Here is an 11,176-nt window from a genome sequence, read left to right as displayed (position 1 = left end):
TTCTCCCATTACTTGACTAATCAGTACTACTTAAAAATTATCACACCTTTCTCCTTGATATTTGGCTTTTGGAACTCCATACTTTCTTATATTTATGCCTATTTTATTGACCATTCTTTCGCATTCTCCATCACCAGTTTCTTCTCTCTTTTCTACCTCTTACCGTTGGCATACTTCAGGGATCTCCTTTGTCCTTTTTTACTACCTACACTCATGGTTTTTGAATCCCACTCAGTGTCTCATGAATTTAAATACATCTGTTATACTAAGTTAGGTCCCCAGTTTTCCCAAATTCCAGAATTCTATACTCAACTGTCTACTTCACTTTTCCATCCATCTGCACATAATGAGTAGACATGTCAAACTTAACAGGTACAAAACATAACCCGTTTCCTCTTAAACATTTTCTTTCCACTGTCTTTCCCATCTCAATTGAGGGCAACTCCATCCATTTGTTGCTGAAGGCAAAAACCTCTGATATGCAACTGTTGACTCATATTTTTCTTTTTTTCTATTAGTTTATTTTTAAACTTTTATTTTAGGTTCAGGGGTACATGTGCAGGCTTGTTATATAGATAAACTCATGTCAGGGGAGTTTGTTGTACAGATTATTTCATCACACAGGTATTAAGCCTAGTACCCGTTAGTTATTTTTCCTGACCCTCTGCCACGTCCCACTCTCCACCCTCTAATAAGGCCCCGATCTGTGTTAATCCCCTCTACGTATCCATGTGTTCTCATCATTTAGCTCCCATTTATAAGTGAGAACATGCAGTTGTTGCTGTTGTTGTTGTTCCTTCGTTAGTTTGCTAAGAATAATGGCCTCTAGCTCCATCCATGTTCCTGCAAATGACATGGTCTCATTACTTTCTACAGCTGCATAGTATCCCATGCTGTATAAGTAGTACCATATTTTCTTTCTCCAGTTTACCATTGATGGGCCTTTAGTTGATTCCATGTCTTTGCTATTGTGAATAGTGCTGCAATGAACATACACATGCATGTGTCTGTTCATGTCCTTTGCCCACTTTTTAATGGGATTAATTTTGCCTGTAAATTTAAGGTCCTCATAGATGCTGGATATTAGACCTTTGTCAGATGCATAGGTGAGAAAAATTTTCTCCCATTCTGTCAGTTGTCTGTTTACCCCGTGAATAGTTTATTATGCTATGCAGACCTCTTAATTTTGATGAGATTCCATTTGTCAACTTTTGCTTTTGTTGCAATTACTTGTGGTACCATCATCATGAAATCTTCGCCTCTTCGTGTGTCTAGGATGTTATTGCCTAGGTTATCTCTCAGGGTTTTTATAGTTTTGGGTTTTGCATTTAACTATTTAATCCATCTTTGGTTGATTTTTGCAAATGGTGTAAGAAAGGGGTCCAATTTCAATCTCCTGCATATGATTAGCCAGTTCTCCCAGCACCATTTATTGAGTAGGGAGTCTTTTCTCTATTGCATATTTTTGTCAGCTTTGTCAAAGATCAGATGGTTGTAGATGTGCAGCCTTATTTTTCGGTTTTCTATTTTGTTCCATTGGTCTATGTGCTTATTTTGTACCAGTACCATGCTGTACCCTGTATTATAGTTTGAAGTTGGGTAACGTGATGCCTCTAGCTTTGTTCTTTTTGCTTAGGATTGCCTTGACTATTCAGGTTCTTCTTTAGTTCCATGTGAATTTTAAAATAGCTTTTTGTAGTTCTGTGAAGAATGTCATTGGTAGTTTGATAGGAATAGCATTGAATGTGTAAATTGCTTTGAGTAGTATGGCCATTTTAATCTTATTGATTCTCCTTTTCTTGAGCATGAAAATGTTTTTTCATTTGTTTGTATCATCTCTGATTTCTTTGAGTAGTGTTTTGTAATTCTCATTATAGAGATCTTTCAACTCCCTGGTGAGCTATATTCCTAGGTATTTTATTTTTATGTGGCAATTGTGAATGGGATTGTGTTCCTGATTTGGCTCTCTGCTTGGATGTTATTGGTGTATAGGAATGCTAGTAATTTTTGTACATTGATTTTTGCATCCTAAAACTTGGCTGAAATTATTTACCAACTTAAGGAGCTTTTAGGCTGAGACTATGGGGTTTTCTACTTACAGAATCATGTTTCAGCAAACAGGAATAATTTGGCTTCCTCTCTTCCTATCTGGATGCCCTTTATTTCTTTCTCTTGACTGATTTCTCTGGCCAGGACTTCCATTACTATATTGAATAGGAGTGGTGAGAGAGGGCATTCTTGTCTTGTGCTGGTTTTCAAGGGGGATGCTCCCAGGTTTTGCCCATTCAGTATGATGTTGGCTGTGGGTTTGTCATAGATGGCTTTTATTATGTTGAGTTATGTTTCCTCAATACCTAGTGTGTTGACATTTTAACATGTGCGATGTGGAATTTTACCGAAAGCCTTTTCTGCATCTACTGAGGTGATCATGTTGGTTTTGCTTTTAATACTCTTTCTTTGATGAATCACATTTATTGATTTGTATATGTTGAACCAATCTTGCATCCCAAGGAAAAAGCCTACTTGATTGTGGTGGTGGATTAGATTTTTGATGTGTTCCTGGATTCAGATTGCTACTATTTTGTTCAAGATTTTTGTGTCAATATTTATCAAGGATATGGGCCTGAAGTTTTTCTGTTGTTTTCTTTGCCAGGTTTTGGTATTAGGATGATGCTGGCCTCATAAAATGAGTTGAGCAGGAATCTCTCCTCCTCAGTGTTTCGGAATAGTTTCAGTAGGAATGGTACCAGCTATTCTTTGTACATCTAGTAGAATTCAGCTGTGAATCTGTCCGGTCCTGGGCGTTTTTTGGTTGGTAGGCTATTTGTTACTGATTCAGTTTGGGATCTTGTTATCAGTCTGTTCAGGGAATCAATTTCTTCTTGGTTATGTCTCGACGGGTGTATGTATCCAGGAATTTATCAGTTTCTTCTAGAATTTCTAGTTAGTGTGTGTTGAAGTATTCATAGCAGTTTCCGATGGTAATTTGTATTTCTGTGGAGTCAGTGGTAATATCCCCTTTGTCTTTTTGAATTGTGCTTATTTGGATCCTCTCTATTTTCTTCTTTTCTTCTTTATTAGTCGAGCTAGCAGTCTATATATCTTATTATTTTTTTCCAAAACAAACTCCTGGAGTTTTTTTTTTTTTTTTTTTTTTTTTTTTTCTCAAGGCTTTTTTTGTTTTTGGTTTTTCAAAACAGAGTTTTGCTCTGTCACCCAGGCTGAAGTGCAGTGGCATGAGCTCCGCTCACTACAACCTCCGCCTCCCGGGTTCAAGTGGTTCTCCTGCCTCAGCCACCAGAGTAACTGCAATTACAGGCACTTGCTGCCGCACCTAGCCAATTTTTATATTTTTAGTAGAGACAGGGTTTCACTATGTTACCCAGGCTGGTCTTGAACTCCTGATCTCAGCTGATCCACCTGCCTTTGCCTCCCAAAGTGCTGGGATTACAGGCATGAGCCACCACGCCTGGCCAATCTTTTGTATGTTTGTGTGTGTGTGTGTGTGTGTGTTAATCTCCAGTTCAGCCCTGATTTTGGTTATTTCTTGTCTTCTGCTAGTTTGGGGTTTGGTTTGCTCTTGCTTCTCTAGTTCTTTTATTTGTGATATTAGGTTGTTAATTTGACATCTTTCTAATTTTCTGATGTGGGCTTCAGTGCTGTAAATATCCCTATTAACACTGCCTTAGCTGTGTTCCAGAGATTCTGGCATGTTGTATCTTTGTTCTCATTAGTTTCAAAGAAGTTCTTGATTTCTGCCTTAATTTCATTATTTACCCAAAAGTCATTCGTGAGCGTGTTGTTTAATTTCCATGTAATTATATATAATTTTGAGCAATTTTATTAGTCTTGAATTCTATTTTTACTGTGCTGTGGTCCAAGAGAGTGGTTGATAGGATTTCAGTTATTTCGCATTTGCTGAGGGTTGTTTTTATGTCTCATTGTGCAGTTGATTTTAGAATATATGCCACGTGGCAATGAGAAGAATGTATATTTTGTAGTTTTGAGGTACAGAGTTCTGTAGATGTCTATCAGGTCCATTAGGTCCAGTGTTGGGTTCAGGTTCTAAATATCCTCGTTAATTTTTTGCCTCAATAATCTACTGTTAATGGGGTGTTAAAGTCTCACACTATTATTGTGTGGGAGTCTAAGTCTTTTTGAAGGTTTCTAATATGCTTTACGAATTTGGGTGTTCCTGTGTTGGAGATATATATATATATATATACATATACACACACACACAGTTTAGGTTAGGTCTTCTTGTTGAATTGAGCCCTTTACCATTATGTAATACCCTTCTTTGTCTTTTTCTATCTTTATTGGTTTAAAGTCTATTTTGTCTGAAATTAGGATTGCAACCCCTGCTCTTTTATGTGTTCCATTTGCTTGGTAGATTTGTATCCATCACTGTATTTTGAACCTATGGCTGTTATTGTATGTGAGATGGACCTCTTGATGACAGCACACCATTAGGTCTTGCTTCTTTATCCAGCTTGCCACTCTGTGCCATTTAATAGGGGCATTTAGCCCATTTACATTCAAAGTTAGTATTTATATGTATGGATTTGATCCTGTCATTGTGTCATTAACTGGTTATTATACTGACTTGTTTGTGTGGTTGCTTTATAGTGCCACTAGTCTATGTACTTGTGTGCTTTTGTAGTGGCTGGTAATGATCTTTCCTTTTCATATTTAGTGCTTATTTCAGGAGCTCTTATAAGCCAGGTCTGGTGATAACAAATTCCCTCAGAATTTGCTTGTCTGAAAAGGATCTTATTTCTCCTTCACTAACAAAGCTTAGTTTGGCTGGATATAAAATTATTGGTTAGAATTTCTTTTATAAATGTTGAATATAGGCCCCCAGTCTCTTCTGACTTGTAGGATTTCTGCTGAGAGTTCTGCTGTTAGTCTGATTAGCTTTCCTTTGTAGGTGACTTGTTTTTTCTCTATAGTTGCATTTAACATTTGTCTTTCATTTCAAACGTGGAGAATCTGAAGATTATATGTCTTGGGGATGATCTTCTTTTGAAGTATTTTGGGGGGGTTCTCCGCATTTCCTGGATTTGAGTGTTGGCCTCTCTGGTGAGGTTGGAGAAGTTCTTATGGATGATATCCTGAAATATGTTTTCCAAGTTGCTTCCATTCTCCCCATCTCTTTCAAGGATGCCAATGAGTCATAGATTCAGTTTTTTACATAGTCCCATATTTCTTGGAGGGTTTACTGATTCCTTTTCATTCTTTTTTCTTTGTTCTTGACTGTCTTATTTCAGAAAGTCAGCCTTCAAACTCTGAGATTCTTTTCTTAGCTTGGTCTATTCTGCTAATACTTGTGATTGCATTATGAAATTTTTGTAGTGTGTTTTCAGCTCTATCAGGTCAGTCACATTCTTTACTATACTGGCTGTTTTGTCTTTCAGCTCCTATATTTTATTGTAATTCTTTGCTTCCTTAGATGGGTTTCAACATTCTGCTGAATCTTGATGATCTTTGTTCTTATCCATATTCTGAATTCCATTTTGGTCATTTCAGCCATTTCAGCTTGGTTAAAAATCCTTGATGGAGAACTATTGCAGCCATTTTGAGAGAAGAATACACTCTGGCTCTTTGAGTTGTCAGAGTTCCTATGCTGGTTTTTTTCTCATCTTTGGGGCTAATGTTCCTTCAATCTTTGTTGTCCTCTGAATTTTTTTTTCTTTATCCTATTTGATGACATTGGGGGCTCCACTGTGGTATAAAGTGTGTTCAGTTGATTGGCTTCATTTCTGGAAGATTTTAGGAGGTGAAAGCTCAGCTCGAGACTACTGGACTATGTGCTCCAAGTATGGAGAACTGGAATCGGGCCAGCTTTGCTCTCTGTCTCCTTAAGGTCAGGAAGCTGCTGTGCTGGAGGGGCCCACGTGCTCCTGGACCGTTGGTCACAATACTCTGATGGGAGGTGCCTGCCAAAGCACCTTTTAGGGTGGTAGCAGCAGGATCTGTCCTCATTTACATGTGCCCACAGCAATGGCAGCACAGCAGGGTGCATGTTCATTGGCAGTGGCAGGCTGCTAATGGCCAGTGTGCTGGCCTCTGTGTGGGCATTCACAGCAGAGGCATTGGCAGCATGGCTCAGGCAGGACTTCACTGGCAACTGTACATACATTTGTGCTAGTAATGATGTTAGCACAGGGGCAGGGCGCTGGAAGGCACAGGATTGTGTGTGCCCTTTGTGTGCATTCATGTGGATGACAGTGGTCACTCAGGGTGGAGGTGGGTCCACTGTTCTCTGTGCTGTTTTGCACTGGCAATAGTGTTGGTGCAGGGACAGGGTGTGGAGGTGGAGGTGTGCACCCGTGCCACCAGGAGTGACATAGGACTGTTCACACACACCTGTGCATTGATGGGGAAGGGAAGGCAACGTCCATCTTCGCACACACACATCAGCAAAGTGATGTTGGGGTGGATGGGCCTGTACATGCAGATAAAGTGGCACAGGTGAGGCTGTAGTGGGGGGAACATGCAAGTGGGCTGGTACGTGTCTGTGGGGCCGCTCTGCTGGAGCGCTGTGCTGGTCAGATGCAGTCTTCCAGCACAGGAGCTATGATGTGGGCCCCCAGGAGGTACCCTGGATGCTGCACTGCAAGCAGGCATGGCCAGGCTGGTACCCTGGGAAAAGCCAGCAGACTTGGGGTGCTCAGGTCAGACTGGCCTTATCTCATGGGCAAGACTGCTCCGCAAAGTTCAGGTCTGACTGTTCCTTTATGGCTAAATTCTCCTAGGGGAGCAAGTCAAGCCCAGGGCAATGGGTGTCACTGGCCATGCTCTACTACAGACACTGCCACACTAAACCCTCTAGGCTCCCCACCCACTAGAGTTCTGCTTTTCTAAGCAGCCATCCCTGCCAAATTAATTGTCTGTGGTAGTCAAGGGGTCTCCTGCTACCAGGATTCCAGAGGCCTGTGGTGAGAGCAGGTTGCTCCTTGCCTGTTCAACTCACCCCTTCCACAGAAATCATCAGGGACCAGGAATAAGGCCAGTGTGGCAGCCCCCTGTAGGGTTCCCACCTTCTTCCCCCTTCAACATCTGTGTCTTCCCTCCATCTGCTCTAATGCCTTTCCTATGAAGATCTGCTAAGAATATGCCAGTCTTTCCAGTGTCCTGGTCCCTCAGAGGGAGATGTATATCTTGGCCATAACTAGTTGGCCATATCGGAGAGTCCAGAAGTGAGCAAATTATTCTTCAAAATGAAACGAAGCTTCTGACCAGAGATGTTTTCAGACTGCATTCATTTTCATCACTTGCCACCTACTAGACTACTTCTATTTTTCAGCTAGTGGCCTCCTCTTTTACCTTTAAATATTGCAGCATAGCATTTTCTCATGTCTCGCTCCTCTCTCTTTGCTTCTGTCATCAGATTACATTTACTGTCTTTGAATTATAAAATGAAAATAAAAACAAAAATACTTTAATGATATATTTTTCTTATGCCTCATACTTTTCATTGGGAAAACTTGTTTCTATTTTCAAAATATATAAAAAATAAAGCCCTTACTCTTTACCTTTGCTGCAAACATCTTGTGCAATCCACCATTATCTCTCATCTGGTCTCCTAACTGGTAACTTGTTTCCTTATTTTCATTATTTTTACCTTATAATCTATTCTTTTCAGATTTCTTAGAATTATTTTAACAATATATCTTAGATTGTGTAATTTCTCAGATAAAACCTTCCAAAGGGGATCTGTGTTTCACTCAGAAAGAAAATTAAATACCTTGAAATGGCATATAAACATTTACATTGCACACCTTATATTCCATGGTCCCGCACTTACTAATATATCTATAGCTACATTGGCACCCTTGGTGTCTCTATAAGACACCTGAAAGTCTCCTGACGTAGTGCAGTTACACTGTTGATCCCTCAGACTGCTATACCCATTTCCCAGATTTCTACAGGTGTAAAATTCCTTGGCCTCCTTTGACTCTTTTGCTCAAATGTCATTTTCTCAATGAAGCCCACCCACACTGATGACTATTTGAGGCTTACCCTGTCCTAAACTATTTCACTCCTTGTTTCCCTTCCCTACTATCTTTTCCATAGCCCTTATCACTTTCTGCCATACTATATAATTGACTTAATTTCTTGGTTCATATTTAATCTTTGTTCTTCTACACTAGAATATAATCCCCACAGCATAGACATTTTTTAACTCTTTTTTCCACTTACAGGTGACAAATTCTTAGGAAAGTACCTGGCACATAATAGGCACTCATTAAAGTTAAGTCATATGAATAATATTCTAGTCACTGAAAGTAAGCTTGAATTCTAATTCCCACTTTGTCACAAACATGCAATAGGTCTTTGAGCAATCCTTTTTAATTTCAACACCTCTCCTTCAAAATGATTCAAATGTCAGTAAATTGAACAGTTAGAAAAAGCTCCCTTACAGTTGCCAACAGTTCATAATTCCAGTCTTATAAGATACTAATTTATGGTAGCAAAAGATAAAAAGGAACTGACATTTATTAGGCACTAATGTGCTAGGTGTTTTAAATCCATCATTCCACTTTCTGTTAATTCCATGAAATAAGTTATTCTCTTCCCCATGTACAAGAGAAGGACCTCTGGGAAGTTTAAGTCATCTGTAAACAAGAAGAACTGAGATTCTAGCACACATCTCTTTAACTGCAAAACACACCATGGTCATTCACTGGCGAATTTACTTATAAAACATATACTACTACCTCGGTTACTGTCTTGTGCCTCTAGATATTTCCTGCCTAGCATTATTTTCCACTCTTGGGAAGTTGCAGTTTCCCATCTTTCACGTAGCTCTAGAAGGAAGTGGTGTATTTATACAAAACTCAACCATCTGGCTGCAATTAATTTTGGAAGTGTACAGCTTATCTAAGTTCAGCCAATCACTGTCCTTCCTCTGAAATCACATGGACTAGTAGTAGCATAAGCTGTGAGGGAACTCTTTGAAGTTAGGTTTTCAGCCATATGTAAGGAATTATTCTGCATAAGAATGAAAAGAGGGAAGAAGGGAGGGGATGACTTACTGATGCTAATACTTAGTCCTTGAAGCACTGGCAATTCTGCTTTCATATGTTTCCAAGTTAGGACTGCAATTCTGTGCCTCTGATATTTAGACTTGACTTTTCCCTAAATTCATAAAACAATTAATATCCTTTGTGTCACTCATATTGTTTTTTCTCATTTGTAAAAAGTGTATATTTTAAATTTGCATATTCTATATTTGTTGAATATATAATTATAGCCTAACAAGGCACAAGCACTACCTGAGATACTCTGAATTCCAGACCCAATCCCTGCAAGGTATAATAAAGTCCAAGTGGGCATGTCTTGGGAAGTGAAGCTGAATTAATTAGAAAACCTCAGAGCAAATAAGTGGAAAAAAGTGTTCTATCCTTAGGAAATATTTTTAAGAAATAAGAATGAAAATCTGAAATAAATGTCTGTGGTACCAGTACATCCACGAGACTTCATTTTCTCCACTTGCTTTAAAACAAGGTTTGCAATTTCAACAGACTAAAAAAGAAGTTAGACCAGTTGTAAAAATGAATGACCTGGGCTGGATGTTAAAAACAATAAATTAATAGAAATAGTACTTGTGATTGCAGATAATAAAGGAATTTTTTTCTTGCTTACAAGGGACAGATAGGCTCTACTTGTCTCTAGTCATTAGAAAGTCTGCAGAAATGGTAACTAAAGAAACCCAGAAATTTGGGTTCTGGATTTCTTTAGAAACATTTATATTTATAAATGTTGGTTCAAGGTTTTAACACTTTGAAAGCCAAAACAGAACACATTTGCAGGCTAAATTCAGCCCTGGACCTCCAATTTAGAATTAAGCTTTAAGCTGTCATCAGTTTTTTGGGACCAGTAATGACTAATCAAATTATGAACTCACACACAGAAAAGCAGGGGTACATTTTTACTGGCCTCCCATACTGCCTCCCATGAAAGCCCTTGAGAGAATGTCTTATTTTATCTTCAGTATGATTGACTTCTTAAGTTTCTCTTAGACTAAGGTGAATGTTTTAAAACTGTAGGGTCATGAATTACTCGCACATACTGAGGTCTATTAGAATAATGCAATGTTTTTTAAAAATTTAGTACACAATTGATCTGAACTTCCCTCACAAAAGCATATTCTATGAATTCACAAAAGCACATATATGCAGAATGGCATCAATAAAAAATAAAATAGCCCAATCTAATAATACAAACTCCCTAGGTAATGCATTCTTTTTTGGGGGGGGAGGGGGCGGATTAACGTTTTATAGAGTTCTTCTCCTTCCTCAACACTTCACTAAGATGTTATTGGAGTATATGGCGAAGGGAGTTTAGATGAGGAGTGCTTGACTCCTCTCTGATATTACTAATCCCCTGGTTGTGGACAGCGATACCATTTGCCAGTGGGTTTCCTGGGTGCTCTAAGAGCATTCAATTCTGCAGTCTGTGGCGAATGAAACAGTGATCAGTTCTTTTGGCTTACGCAGTACTCTAAGGGCAGTCAACATTTCGTTGATACACTAGGTCAGCTTTGGCTCGTTCTGGCTCCATGGAACTCTGGAATTGAGCAGCAACTCCCATATGGTCCCTGGACCAGGTGAAGAGTAGGAAATCTCTTGGCTTCAAGGCCATTATACCCAGATACAGAGGCCTCTCATCCCCCTAGCATGCTTCCCAGCCAACACACTGGGCTACATTTGGTACCTCCCATGCAGATGCCTTTATGAACCTGGAGGCTGAAGTAGACTTTACGGGGCAAAGCTTTGTCTCCTGCTCCCCTTTCCCAGAACAAACTTCCTCTTTTACCTTGAGGCAGCTATACAGAGATATCTTCCTTCAATGTCCCAGAAGAAAATGAGATCAAATCCCCTTTGCATCCTACATATTCCCCTCATCCACATCAGATATCATGAAAGTCTCTTAACTCTATCAAGACAGACTCCCTCAGAAGAGGGTTAACCTGCCCCTTTCTTCACTTTCTCTCCTAATCAAAATGATATGGGGCAGGAAGATTTGGGCTGTTACTAGTTTCTTCCCTAAAAATTCTATTATTAAAATATTCAGGCCTTTGATAATATTATAGAAGTAGATGAAGAAATTTAGAAAATAGTTTATCTCTGGGAAAAACTAGCTCTCAAGATTATTGCCTTATGGAGAA

The sequence above is a fragment of the Hylobates moloch genome, unplaced genomic scaffold (assembly GCF_009828535.3).
Source record: "Hylobates moloch isolate HMO894 unplaced genomic scaffold, HMol_V3 SCAFFOLD_4, whole genome shotgun sequence".
Lineage (NCBI taxonomy): Eukaryota > Metazoa > Chordata > Mammalia > Primates > Hylobatidae > Hylobates > Hylobates moloch.
Note: the sequence above shows the minus strand (reverse complement) of the source record.